This window comes from Arachis ipaensis, chromosome B03 (genome assembly GCF_000816755.2).
Source record: "Arachis ipaensis cultivar K30076 chromosome B03, Araip1.1, whole genome shotgun sequence".
NCBI classification, from domain to species: Eukaryota; Viridiplantae; Streptophyta; class Magnoliopsida; order Fabales; family Fabaceae; genus Arachis; species Arachis ipaensis.
The window spans coordinates 54,010,458-54,025,401 of NC_029787.2; the positions used below are offsets into that span (position 1 = coordinate 54,010,458).

At 45.0% G+C, this 14,944-nt stretch overlaps 1 long non-coding RNA gene across 1 annotated transcript; it reads right to left on the reverse strand.

Annotated features, from left to right (window-relative positions):
• Positions 7,483-7,721, reverse strand: LOC110269694. Its single transcript, XR_002358457.1, has 2 exons — positions 7,661-7,721; positions 7,483-7,541 (listed from the first exon to the last, which is right to left on the reverse strand). It is a non-coding gene; the product is annotated as an uncharacterized LOC110269694 (long non-coding RNA).

Consider the following 14,944-nt stretch of genomic DNA (forward strand, 5'->3'; position numbering starts at 1 on the left):
GCTATCCTGAGGAGGACACCTAAAGGAGAGCCGTAATCGCCTCATTTTCAGCAGGGTCCTCCATTTTTTTTTCGATTTTTTCATTTTTTTTATACGTTATGCTGACCCTCGTTCTTTAAATGACGATATCCCGAGGAGGATACCTAAAGGCGAGCCGTAATGGCCTCATCTTCGGCAGGCTCCTCCGGTTTTTTATTTCGCTTTTTTTTCCTACGTTGTGCTTGCCCTCGTTCTTTAAATGATGTTATCCCGAGGAGGACACCTAAAGGCGAGCCGTAATGTCCTCATCTTCGGCAGGTTCCTCCAGTTTTATTTTTCAATTTTTTTTTCGGTTTTTTTTACGTTGTGCTGAACCTCGTTCTTTAAATGACGATATCCCGAGGAGGACACCAAATTGCGAGCCGTAATGGCCTCATCTTTGGCAGGCTCTTCCAGTTTTTTTTTCCAGTTTTTTTTTACGTTGTGTTGACATTCGTTCTTTAAATGACGCTATCTCGAGGAGGACACCTAAAGGCGAGCCGTAATGGCCTCATCTTCGGCAGGCTCATCCGGTTTTTTCGATTTTTTTCCGGTTTTTTTTACGTTTTTCTGACCCTCATTCTTTAAATGACGCTATCCCGAGGAGGACACCTAAAGGCTAGCCGTAATCGCTTCATCTTCAGCGGTCTCTTCCATTTTTTTCTGGTTTTTCCATTTTTTTTTACTACGTTGTGCTGACCCTCGTTCATTAAATGACGCTATCCCGAGGAGGACACCTAAAGGCGAGCCATAATGGCCTCATCTTCGGCAGGCTCTTCCGGTTTTTTTTCTGATTTTTTTTTACGTTGTGCTAACCCTCGTTCTTTAAATGACGCTATCCCGAGGGGATACCTAAAGGAGAGCCGTAATGGCCTCATCTTCAGCAGGCTCATCTTTTTTTTTTCCGATTTTTTTCGTTTTTTTACGTTGTGTTGACCCTCGTTCTTTAAATGATGCTATCCCGAGGGGGACACCTAAAGGCGAGCCATAATGGCCTCATCTTCGGCAGGTTTCTCCGGTTTTATTTTTTCGGTTTTATTTTTTACGTTGTGCTGAACCTCGTTCTTTAAATGACGCTATCCCGAGGAGGACACCTAAATGCGAGCCGTAATGGCCTTATTTTCGGCAGGCTCTTCTGGTTTTTTTTTCCAGTTTTTTTTTATGTTGTGCTGACCCTCGTTCATTAAATGACGCTATCCCGAGGAGGACACCTAATGACGAGTCGTAATGGCCTCATCTTCGGCAGGCTCTTCCGGTTTTTTCTGATCTTTTTTTCCGTTGTGCTGACCCTCGTTCTTTAAATGACGCTATCCCGAGGGGATACCTAAAGGAGAGCCATAATGGCCTCATCTTCAGCAGGCTCTTCTTTTTTTTTTCCAATTTTTTCCCTTTTTTTTTACGTTGTGCTGACCCTCGTTCTTTAAATGATGCTATCCCGATGAGGACACCTAAAGGCAAGCCGTAATGGCCTCAACTTTGGCAGGCTCCTCCCGGTTTTTTTTCTACGTTGTGCTGACACTCGTTCTTTAAATGACGCTATCCCGAGGAGGACACCTAAAGGCGAGCCGTAATGGCCTCATCTTTGGCAGGCTCCTCCGGTTTTTTTTTTCGGTTTTTTTCCTACGTTGTGCTTGCCCTCGTTCTTTAAATGACGCTATCCCAAGGAAGACACCTAAAGGCGAGCCGTAATGTCCTCATCCTCGGCAGGTTCCTCCGGTTTTATTTTTTCGGGATTTTTTTACGTTGTGCTGAACCTCGTTCTTTAAATGATGATATCCCGAGGAGGACACCTAATTGCGAGCCGTAATGGCCTCATCTTCGGAAGGCTCTTCCGGTTTTTTTTTCCAGTTTTTTTTTTACGTTGTGCTGACCTTCGTTCTTTAAATGACGCTATCTCGAGGAGGACACCTAAAGGCGAGTCGTAATGGCCTCATCTTCGGCAGGCTCATCCGGTTTTTTTCGATTTTTTTTGGTTTTTTTTACGTTGTTCTGACCCTCGTTCTTTAAATGACGCTATCCCGAGGAGGACACCAAAAGGCGAGCCGTAATCGCCTCATCTTCAGCGGGCTCCTCCATTTTTTTCTGGTTTTTCCATTTTTTTTACTATGTTGTGCAGACCCTCGTTCATTAAATGACGTTATCCCGAGGAGGACACCTAAAGGCGAGCCATAATGGCCTCATCTTCAGCAGGCTCTTCCGGTTTTTTTCTGATTTTTTTTACGTTGTGCTGACCCTCGTTCTTTAAATGACGCTATCCCGAGGGGATACCTAAAGGAGAGCCGTAATGGCCTCATCTTCAACATGCTCATCTTTTTTTTTTCCGATTTTTTTCGTTTTTTTTATGTTGTGCTGACCCTCGTTCTTTAAATGATGCTATCCCGAGGAGGACACCTAAAGGCGAACCGTAATGGCCTCATCTTCGGCAGGCTCCTCCGGTTTTATTTTTTCCCTTTTTTTTCTTTTTTTTAACATTGTGCTAACCCTCGTTCTTTAAATGACGCTATCCCGAGAAGGACACCTAAAGGCGAGCCGTAATGGCCTCATCTTTGGCAGGCTCCTCCATTTTTTTTCGGGGGTTTTTTTTTAACGTTGTGCTGACCCACGTTCTTTAAATGACGCTATCCTGAGGAGGACACCTAAAGGCGAGCCGTAATCGCCTCATTTTCAGCAGGGTCTTCCATTTTTTTCCCGATTTTTCCATTTTTTTTTACGTTGTGCTGATCCTCGTTCTTTAAATGATGCTATCCCGAGGAGGACACCTAAAAGCGAGCCGTAATGGCCAATCTTCAGCAGGCTCCTCCCGGTTTTTTTTTTACGTTGTGATGACACTCGTTCTTTAAATGACGCTATCCCGAGGAGGACACCTAAAGGCGAGCCGTAATGGCCTAATATTCGGCAGGCTCCCCCAGTTTTTTATTTCATTTTTTTTCTACGTTGTGCTTACCCTCGTTCTTTAAATGATGCTATCCCGAGGAGGACACCTAAAGGCGAGCCGTAATATCCTCATCTTTGGCAAGTTCCTCCGGTTTTATTTTTTCGGTTTTTTTTCGGTTTTTTTTTACGTTGTGCTGAACCTCGTTCTTTAAATGACGATATCCCGAGGAGGACATCTAATTGCGAGCCGTAATGGCCTCATCTTCGGCAAGCTCTTCCAGTTTTTTTTTCCAGTTTTTTTTTACGTTGTGCTGACCTTCGTTCTTTAAATGACGTATCTCGAGGAGGACACCTAAAGGTGAGCCGTAATGGCCTCATCTTCGGCAGGCTCATCCGGTTTTTTTCGGTTTTTTTCCGGTTTTTTTACGTTGTTCTGGCCCTCGTTCATTAAATGACGCTATCCCGAGGAGGACACCTAAAGGCGAGCCATAATGGCCTCATCTTCGGCAGGCTCTTCCGGTTTTTTTTCTGATTTTTTTTTACGTTGTGCTGACCCTCGTTCTTTAAATGACGCTATCCCGAGGGGATACCCAAAGGAGAGCCGTAATGGCCTCATCTTCAGCGGGCTCATCTTTTTTTTTTCCGATTTTTTTCGTTTTTTTTACGTTCTGCTGACCATCGTTTTTTAAATGATGCTATCAAAGGAGGACACCTAAAGGCGAGCCGTAGTGGCCTCATCTTCGGCAGGCTCTTCCATTTTTTTTGGGGGGTTTTTTTTTAACGTTGTGCTGACCCACGTTCTTTAAATGACGCTATCCTGAGGAGGACACCTAAAGGCGAGCCGTAATCGCCTCATTTTCAGCATGGTCCTCCATTTCTTTTTCCATTTTTTCATTTTTTTATACGTTATGCTGACCCTCGTTCTTTAAATGATGATAACCCGAGGAGGATACCTAAAGGCGAGCCGTAATGGCCTCATCTTCAGCAGGCTCCTATATTTTTTTCCCGGTTTTTCCATTTTTTTTACGTTGTGCTGATCCTCGTTCTTTAAATGATGCTATCCCGAGGAGGACACCTAAAGGCGAGCCCTGATCGCCTCATCTTCAGCGGGCTCCTCCATTTTTTTCCGATTTTTCCATTTTTTTTACTACGTTGTGCTGACCCTCGTTCATTAAATGACGCTATCCCGAGGAGGACACCTAAAGGCGAGCCATAATGGCCTCATCTTCGGCAGGCTCTTCTGGTTTTTTTTCTGATTTTTTTTTACGTTGTGCTGACCCTCGTTCTTTAAATGACGCTATCCCGAGGGGATACCTAAAGGAGAGCCGTAATGGCCTCATCTTCAGCAGGCTCATCTTTTTTTTTTCCGATTTTTTTCGTTTTTTTTACGTTGTGCTGACCCTCGTTCTTTAAATGATGCTATCAAAGGAGGACACCTATAGGCGAGCCGTAATGGCCTCATCTTCGGCAGGCTCTTCCATTTTTTTTGGGGGGTTTTTTTTTAACGTTGTGCTGACCCACGTTCTTTAAATGATGCTATCATGAGGAGGACACCTAAAGGCGAGCCGTAATGGCCTCATCTTCGGCAGGCTCTTCCATTTTTTTTGGGGGGTTTTTTTTTAACGTTGTGCTGACCCACGTTCTTTAAATGATGCTATCATGAGGAGGACACCTAAAGGCGAGCCGTAATCGCCTCATTTTCAGCATGGTCCTCCATTTTTTTTCCCATTTTTTCATTTTTTTACACGTTATGCTGACCCTCGTTCTTTAAATGATGATATCCCGAGGAGGATACCTAAAGGCGAGCCGTAATGGTCTCATCTTCAGCAGGCTCCTATATTTTTTTCCCGGTTTTTCCATTTTTTTTACGTTGTGCTGATCCTCGTTCTTTAAATGATGCTATCCCGAGGAGGACACCTAAAGGAGAGCCGTAATGGCCAATCTTCGGCAGGCTCCTCCCAGTTTTTTTTTTACGTTGTGCCGACACTCGTTCTTTAAATTACGCTATCCCGAGGAGGACACCTAAAGGCGAGCCGTAATCGCCTCATCTTCGGCAGGCTCCTCCGGTTTTTTAGTTCGGTTTTTTTTCCTACGTTGTGCTTGCCCTCGTTCTTTAAATGATGCTATCCCGAGTAGGACACCTAAAGGCGAGCCGTAATGGCCTCATCTTCTACAGGCTCTTCCGGTTTCTTTCTGATTTTTTTTTACGTTGTGCTGACTTTCGTTCTTTAAATGACGCTATCCCGAGGGGATACCTAAAGGAGAGCCGTAATGGCCTCATCTTCCGTAGGCTCATCTTTTTTTTTTCCGATTTTTTTCGTTTTTTTCTTTTTACGTTGTGCTGACCCTCGTTCTTTAAATGATGCTATCCCGAGGAGGACACCTAAAGGCGAGCCGTAATGGCATCATCTTCGACAGGCTCCTCCGGTTTTATTTTTTTGGTTTTTTTTCTTTTTTTTTTAACGTTGTGCTGACCCACGTTCTTTAAATGACGCTATCCTGAGGAGAACACCTAAAGGCGAGCCGTAATCGCCTCATTTTCAGCAAGGTCCTCCATTTTTTTTCTGATTTTTTCATTTTTTTTATACGTTATGCTGACCCTCGTTCTTTAAATGATGCTATCCCGAGGAAGACACCTAAAGGCGAGCCGGTAATGGCCTTATTTTCGGCAGGCTCTTCTGGTTTTTTTTTCCAGTTTTTTTTTACGTTGTGCTGCCACTCGTTCTTTAAATGCCGCTATCCCGAGGAGGACCCCTAAAGGCGAGCCGTACCCTCGTTCTTTAAATGATGCTATCCCGAGGAAGACACCTAAAGGCGAGCCGGTAATGGCCTTATTTTCGGCAGGCTCTTCTGGTTTTTTTTTCCAGTTTTTTTTTACGTTGTGCTGCCACTCGTTCTTTAAATGCCGCTATCCCGAGGAGGACCCCTAAAGGCGAGCCGTACCCTCGTTCTTTAAATGATGCTATCCCGAGGAAGACACCTAAAGGCGAGCCGGTAATGGCCTTATTTTCGGCAGGCTCTTCTGGTTTTTTTTTCCAGTTTTTTTTTACGTTGTGCTGCCACTCGTTCTTTAAATGCCGCTATCCCGAGGAGGACCCCTAAAGGCGAGCCGTACCCTCGTTCTTTAAATGATGCTATCCCGAGGAAGACACCTAAAGGCGAGCCGGTAATGGCCTTATTTTCGGCAGGCTCTTCTGGTTTTTTTTTCCAGTTTTTTTTTACGTTGTGCTGCCACTCGTTCTTTAAATGCCGCTATCCCGAGGAGGACCCCTAAAGGCGAGCCGTACCCTCGTTCTTTAAATGATGCTATCCCGAGGAAGACACCTAAAGGCGAGCCGGTAATGGCCTTATTTTCGGCAGGCTCTTCTGGTTTTTTTTTCCAGTTTTTTTTTACGTTGTGCTGCCACTCGTTCTTTAAATGCCGCTATCCCGAGGAGGACCCCTAAAGGCGAGCCGTACCCTCGTTCTTTAAATGATGCTATCCCGAGGAAGACACCTAAAGGCGAGCCGGTAATGGCCTTATTTTCGGCAGGCTCTTCTGGTTTTTTTTTCCAGTTTTTTTTTACGTTGTGCTGCCACTCGTTCTTTAAATGCCGCTATCCCGAGGAGGACCCCTAAAGGCGAGCCGTACCCTCGTTCTTTAAATGATGCTATCCCGAGGAAGACACCTAAAGGCGAGCCGGTAATGGCCTTATTTTCGGCAGGCTCTTCTGGTTTTTTTTTCCAGTTTTTTTTTACGTTGTGCTGCCACTCGTTCTTTAAATGCCGCTATCCCGAGGAGGACCCCTAAAGGCGAGCCGTACCCTCGTTCTTTAAATGATGCTATCCCGAGGAAGACACCTAAAGGCGAGCCGTGATGGCATCATCTTCGGCAGGCTCTTCCGGTTTTTTTTCTGATTTTTTTTACGTTGTGCTGATCCTCGTTCTTCAAATGATGCTATCCCGAGGAGGACACCTAAAGGCGAGCCGTAATGGCCAATCTTCAGGAGGCTCCTCCCGGTTTTTTTTTACGTTGTGCTGACACTTGATTTTTAAATGACGCTATCCCGAGGAGGACACCTAAAGGTGAGCCGTAATGGCCTCATCTTCGGCAGGCTCCTCCGGTTTTTTATTTCGTTTTTTTTCCTACGTTGTGCTTGCCCTCGTTCTTTAAATGACGCTATCCCGAGGAGGACACCTAAAGGCGAGCCGTAATGGCCTCATCTTCGGCAGGCTCCTCCATTTTTTTTTGGGGGTTTTTTTTTTAACGTTGTGCTGACCCATGTTCTTCAAATGACGCTATCCTGAGGAGGACACCTAAAGGCGAGCCGTAATCGCCTCATTTTCAGCAGGGTCCTCCGTTTTTGTTTTCCGGTTTTTTCATTTTTTTTATACGTTATGCTGACCCTTGTTCTTTAAATGACGATATCCCGAGGAGGATACCTAAAGGCGAGCCGTAATGGCCTCATCTTCAGCAGGCTCCTATATTTTTTTCCCGGTTTTTCCATTTTTTTTTACGTTGTGCTGATCCTCGTTCTTTAAATGATGCTATCCCGAGGAGGACACTTAAAGGCGAGCCGTAATGGCCAATCTTCAGCAGGCTCCTCCCGGTTTTTTTTTACGTTGTGCTGACACTCGTTCTTTAAATGACGCTATCCCGAGGAGGACACCTAAAGGCGAGTCGTAATGGCCTCATCTTCGGCAGGCTCCTCCGGTTTTTTATTTCGTTTTTTTTTCCTACGTTGTGCTTGCCCTCGTTCTTTAAATGACGATATCCCGAGGAGGATACCTAATTGCGAGGCGTAATGGCCTCAACTTCGGCAGGCTTTTCCGGTTTTTTTTTCCAGTTTTTTTTTACGTTGTGCTAACCTTCGTTCTTGAAATGACGCTATCTCGAGGAGGACACCTAAAGGCGAGCCGTAATGGCCTCATCTTCGGCAGGCTCATCCGTTTTTTTTCGGTTTTTTTCCGATTTTTTTTACGTTGTGCTAACCTTCGTTCTTGAAATGACGCTATCGCGAGGAGGACCCCTAAAGGCGAGCCGTAATGGCCTCATCTTCGGCAGGCTCTTCCGGTTTCTTTCTGATTTTTTTTTACGCTGTGCTGACCCTCGTTCTTTAAATGACGCTATCCCGAGGAGGACACCTAAAGGCGAGCCGTAATGGCATCATCTTCGGCAGGCTCCTCCGGTTTTATTTTTCCCTTTTTTTTTCTTTTTTTTTTAACATTGTGCTGACCCTCGTTCTTTAAATGACGCTATCCCGAGGAGGACACCTAAAGGCGAGCCGTAATGGCCTCATCTTCGGCAGGCTCTTCCATTTTTTTGGGGGGTTTTTTTTTTAACGTTGTGCTGACCCACGTTCTTTAAATGACGCTATCCTGAGGAGGACACCTAAAGGCGAGCCTTAATCGCCTCATTTTCAGCAGGGTCCTCCGTTTTTTTTTTTCCGATTTTTTCATTTTTTTTATACGTTATGCTGACCCTCATTATTTAAATGACGATATCCCGAGGAGGATACCTAAAGGCGAGCCGTAATGGCCTCATCTTCAGCAGGCTCCTATATTTTTTTCCCGGTTTTTCCATTTTTTTTACGTTGTGCTGATCCTCGTTCTTTAAATGATGCTATCCCGAGGAGGACACCTATAGGCTAGCCGTAATGGCCAATCTTCAGCAGGCTCCTCCCGGTTTTTTTTTTACGTTGTGCTGACACTCGTTCTTTAAATGACGCTATCCCGAGGAGGACACCTAAAGGCGAGCCGTAATGTCCTCATCTTCGGCAGGTCCCTCCGGTTTTTTTTTTTCGGTTTTTTTCATTTTTTTTTACGTTGTGCTGAACCTCGTTCTTTAAATGACGATATCCCGAGGAGGACACCTAATTGCGAGCCGTAATGGCCTCATCTTCGGCAGGCTCTTCAAGTTTTTTTTCCAGTTTTTTTTTTTTTTACGTTGTGCTGACCTTCGTTCTTTAAATGACGCTATCTCGAGGAGGACACCTAAAGGCGAGCCGTAATGGCCTCATCTCCGGCAGGCTCATCCAGTTTTTTTCGGTTTTTTTTCGGTTTTTTTTACGTTGTTCTGACCCTCGTTCTTTAAATGACGCTATCCCGAGGAGGACACCTAAAGGCGAGCCGTAGTCGCCTCATCTTCAGCGGGCTCCTCCATTTTTTTCCGGTTTTTCCATTTTTTTTACTACGTTGTGCTGACCCTCGTTCATTAAATGACGCTATCCCAAGGAGGACACCTAAAGGCGAGCCATAATGGCCTCATCTTCGGCAGGCTCTTCCGGTTTTTTTTTTCTGATTTTTTTTTACGTTATGCTGACCCTCGTTCTTTAAATGATGCTATCCCGAGGGGATACCTAAAGGAGAGCCGTAATGGCCTCATCTTCAACAGGCTAATCTTTTTTTTTCGATTTTTTTCATTTTTTTACGTTGTGCTGACCCAAGTTCTTTAAATGATGCTATCCCGAGGAGGACACCTAAAGGCGAGCCGTGATGGCATCATCTTCGGCAGGCTCCTCCGGTTTTATTTTTTCCCTTTTTTTTCTTTTTTTTAGCATTGTGCTGACCCTCGTTCTTTAAATGACGCTATCCCGAGGAGGACACCTAAAGGCGAGCCGTAATGGCCTCATCTTCGGCAGGCTCTTCCGGTTTTTTTTTCCAGTTTTTTTTTACGTTGTGCTGACCCTCGTTCTCTAAATGATGCTATCCCGAGGAGGACACCTAAAGGCGAGCCGTAATGGCCTCATCTTCGGCAGGCTCTTCCGGTTTTTTTTTCCAGTTTTTTTTTACGTTGTGCTGATCCTCGTTCTTCAAATGATGCTATCCCGAGGAGGACACCTAAAGGCGAGCCGTAATGGCCAATCTTCAGCAGGCTCCTCCCGGTTTTTTTTTACGTTGTGCTGACACTTGATTTTTAAATGACGCTATCCCGAGGAGGACACCTAAAGGTGAGCCGTAATGGCCTCATCTTCGGCAGGCTCCTCCGGTTTTTTATTTCGTTTTTTTTCCTACGTTGTGCTTGCCCTCATTCTTTAAATGACGCTATCCCGAGGAGGACACCTAAAGGCGAGCCGTAATGGCCTCATCTTCGGCAGGCTCCTCCATTTTTTTTTTTGGGGTTTTTTTTTTAACGTTGTGCTGACCCATGTTCTTCAAATGATGCTATCCTGAGGAGGACACCTAAAGGCGAGCCGTAATGGCCTCATCTTCGGCAGGCTCCTCCGGTTTTTTATTTCATTTTTTTCCTACGTTGTGCTTGCCCTCATTCTTTAAATGACGCTATCCCGAGGAGGACCCCTAAAGGCGAGCCGTAATGGCCTCATCTTCGGCAGGCTCCTCCATTTTTTTTTTTGGGGTTTTTTTTTTAACGTTGTGCTGACCCATGTTCTTTAAATGATGCTATCCCGAGGAGGACACTTTTTTCATGTTTCCTTTGATTTAATCAACCATGTATGAATTCATGCTATTTCATGAGGTTTTATGCTACATTTGTTGCATATTATGAAAGAATAAATATCTCATGATTTTGAGCATAGCTTTAATGAATTTGGTTGATTAATGATAGGTGAAGAAAGCTTGGAGAAAGGTTGAAGCAAAGAGGAATGGCTAGGAGTGAAGAGAGGAATAAGTGAAATTGAACCTGGAGGCATGAAGTTAGCCCCAACGTTAGCCCCCTAACTTGGAGTCAGATTTTGCAATTGAGCCAAGTTGCTTTCTGTTTTGACTTTTCAAGTGATTTTCCAAATCTGTTGAACCTGCTACATCTTTTACTTCTCTGTTTGATTGCTATTTACACTTCCTTGTTTGCTTTCTTTAATTTCTCTGCACCCAATTCCCTTTACATTTAATGCAATTTACTTTTCTTGTCATTTAAGATTTTGCCAATTTACATTTCTTGCTCTTTAAGTTACTTGCCAATTTACATTCTGCAACTTTAAATTCATTGTCATTTACTTTCTGTTGGTTACAATTTCATACAATTCACATCAATGTTAGCTTGACTAAACTAATCACCCACTAAAGTTGCTTGATCCATCAATCCCTGTGGGATCGACCTCACTCCCGTGAGTTTTTATTACTTGAAGCGACCCGGTGCACTTGCCGGTTAGATTTGTTGTGTTTTGGGAGAAATTTATTTTTCCTCCAAAATATCTCATCAGAGGATACCTAAAGGCGAGCCGTAATGGCCTCATCTTCAGCAGGCTCCTATATTTTTTTCCCGGTTTTTCCATTTTTTTTACGTTGTGCTAATCCTCGTTCTTTAAATGATGCTATCCCGAGGAGGACACTTAAAGGCGAGCCGTAATGGCCAATCTTCAGCAGGCTCCTCCCGGTTTTTTTTTACGTTGTGCTAACCCTCGTTCTTTAAATGATGCTATCCCGAGGAGGACACTTAAGGGCGAGCCGTAATGGCCTCATCTTCGGCAGGCTCTAAAGGAGTGCCGTAATGGCCTCATCTTCGGCAGGCTCTAAAGGAGTGCCGTAATGGCCTCATCTTCGGCAGGCTCTAAAGGAGTGCCGTAATGGCCTCATCTTCGGCAGGCTCTAAAGGAGTGCCGTAATGGCCTCATCTTCGGCAGGCTCTAAAGGAGTGCCGTAATGGCCTCATCTTCGGCAGGCTCTAAAGGAGTGCCGTAATGGCCTCATCTTCGGCAGGCTCTAAAGGAGTGCCGTAATGGCCTCATCTTCGGCAGGCTCTAAAGGAGTGCCGTAATGGCCTCATCTTCGGCAGGCTCTAAAGGAGTGCCGTAATGGCCTCATCTTCGGCAGGCTCTAAAGGAGTGCCGTAATGGCCTCATCTTCGGCAGGCTCTAAAGGAGTGCCGTAATGGCCTCATCTTCGGCAGGCTCTAAAGGAGTGCCGTAATGGCCTCATCTTCGGCAGGCTCTAAAGGAGTGCCGTAATGGCCTCATCTTCAGCAGGCTCCTACGCTATCCCGAGGAGGACCCCTAAAGGCGAGCCATAATCGCCTCATTTTCAGCAGGGTCCTCCGTTTTTTTTTGCCGATTTTTTCATTTTTTTTATACGTTATGCTGACCCTCGTTATTTAAATGACGATATCCCGAGGAGGATACCTAAAGGCGAGCCGTAATGGCCTCATCTTCAGCAGGCTCCTATATTTTTTTCCCGGTTTTTCCATTTTTTTTTACGTTGTGCTGATCCTTGTTCTTTAAATAATGCTATCCCGAGGAGGACACCTAAAGGCGAGCCGTAATGGCCAATCTTCGGCAGGCTCCTCCCGGTTTTTTTTTACGTTGTGCTGACACTCGTTCTTTAAATGACGCTATCCCGAGGAGGACCCCGAAAGGCGAGCCGTAATGGCCTCATCTTCTGCAGGCTCCTCCGGTTTTATTTTTTCGGTTTTTTTTTTTACGTTGTGCTGAACCTCGTTCTTTAAATGACGCTATCCCGAGGAGGACCCCGAAAGGCGAGCCGTAATGGCCTCATCTTCTGCAGGCTCCTCCGGTTTTATTTTTTCGGTTTTTTTTTTTACGTTGTGCTGAACCTCGTTCTTTAAAAGACGCTATCCCGAGGAGGACACCTAAATGCGAGCCGTAATGGCCTCATCTTCGGCAGGCTCTTCCGGTTTTTTTTCCAGTTTTTTTTCTTTGTGCTGACCCTCGTTCATTAAATGACGCTTTCCCGAGGAGGACACCTAAAGACGAGTCGTAATGGCCTCATCTTCGACAGGCTCTTTCGGTTTTTTTCGGTTTTTTTCTGGTTTTTTTTACGTTGTTCTGACCCTCGTTCTTTAAATGACGCTATCCCGAGGAGGACACCTAATGGCGAGCCGTAATCGCCTCATCTTCAGCGGGCTCCTCCATTTTTTTTCCAGTTTTTCCATTTTTTTTTACTACGTAATGTTGACCCTCGTTCATTAAATGACACTATCCCGAGGAGGACACCTAAAGGCGAGCCATAATGGCCTCATCTTCGGCATGCTCTTCCGGTTTTTTTCTGATTTTTTTTTACGTTGTGCTGACCCTCGTTCTTTAAATGACGCTAACCCGAGGGGATACCTAAAGGAGAGCCGTAATTGCCTCATCTTCAGCAGGCTCATCTTTTTTTTTCCGATTTTTTTCATTTATTTTACGTTGTGTTGACCCTCGTTCTTTAAATGATGCTATCCCGAGGAGGACACCTAAAGGCGAGCCGTAATGGCATCATCTTCGGCAGGCTCCTCCGGTTTTATTTTTCCCTTTTTTTTCCTTTTTTTTAACATTGTGCTGACCCTCGTTCTTTAAATGACGCTATCCCGAGGAGTACACCTAAAGGCGAGCCGTAATGGCCTCATCTTCGGCAGGCTCCTCCATTTTTTTTCGGGGGTTTTTTTTTTAACGTTGTGCTGACCCACGTTCTTTAAATGACGCTATCCTGAGGAGGACACCTAAAGGCGAGCCGTAATCGTCTCATTTGCAGCAGGGTCTTCCAATTTTTTTTTGATTTTATCATTTTTTTTATACGTTATGCTGACCCTCGTTCTTTAAATGACGATATCCCGAGGAGGATACCTAAAGGCGTGCCGTAATGGCCTCATCTTCAGCAGGCTCCTATATTTTTTTCCCGGTTTTTCCATTTTTTTTACGTTGTGTTGATCCTTGTTCTTTAAATGATGCTATCCTGAGGAGGACACCTAAAGGCGAGCTGTAATGGCCAATCTTCGGCAGGCTCCTCCCGGTTTTTTTTTTACGTTGTGCTGACACTCGTTCTTTAAATGACGCTATCTCGAGGAGGACATTTTTCTGTTTTTTTTACATCGTGCAAACCATCGTTCTTTAAATGACTTTATCCCGAGGAGGACATCTAAAGGCGAGCCGTATTGACCTCATCTTCGGCAGGCTCCTCCGGTTTTTTTTTCCGGTTTTTTTTACGTCGTGCAGACCCTCGTTCTTTAAATGACGCTATCCTAAGGAGGACAGCTAAAGACGAGTCATAATGGCCTCATCTTCGGCAAGCTCCTTCGCTTCTTTTTTTTTCGGTTTTTTTTTGACGTCGTGCTGACCCTCGTTCTTTAGATGACGCTATCTCGAGGAGGACACCTAAAGGCGAGCCGTAATGGCCTCATCTTCGGCAGGCTCCTCCGGTTTTTTTTTTCTTTTTTTTTTCCTACGTTGTGCTTGCCCTCGTTCTTTAAATGACGCTATCCCGAGTAGGACACCTAAAGGCGAGCCGTAATGGCCTCATCTTCGGCAGGTTTCTCAGGTTTTATTTTTTTGGTTTTTTTTTATGTTGTGCTGAACCTCGTTTTTTAAATGACGCTATCCCGAGGAGGACACCTAAATGCGAGCCGTAATGGCCTCATCTTCGGCAGGCTCTTCCGGTTTTTTTTCCAGTTTTTTTTTTCTTTGTGCTGACCCTCGTTCATTAAATGACGCTATCCCTAGGAGGACACCTAAAGACGAGTTGTAATGGCCTCATCTTCGACAGGCTCTTCCGGTTTTTTTCTGATTTTTTTTTACGTTGTGCTGACCCTCGTTCTTTAAATGACGCTAACCCGAGGGGATACCTAAAGGAGAGCCGTAAGGGCCTCATCTTCAGCAGGCTCATCTTTTTTTTTTTCGATTTTTTTCATTTTTTTTTACGTTGTGCTGACCCTCGTTCTTTAAATGATGCTATCCCGAGGAGGACACCTATAGGCGAGCCATAATGGCCTCATCTTCGGCAGGCTCCTCCGATTTTTTTTTCGGTTTTTTTCCTACGTTGTGCTTGCCCTCGTTCTTTAAATGATGCCGATTTTTTTTCCGGTTTTTTTTTACGTCGTGTTGACCCTCGTTCTTTAAATGACGCTATCCCGAGGAGGACACCAAAAGACGAGCCGTAATGGCCTCATCTTTGGCAGGCTCCTCCGATTTTTTTTTTCGGTTTTTTTCCTACGTTGTGCTCGCCCTCGTTCTTTAAATGACCCATTCCCGAGGAGGACACCTAAAGGCGAGCCGTAATGTCCTCATCTTCGGCAGGTTCCTCCGGTTTTTTTTTCGGTTTTTTTCGGTTTTTTTACGTTGTGCTGAACCTCGTTCTTTAAATGACGCTATCCCGAGGAGGACACCTAAATGCGAGCCGTAATGGCCTC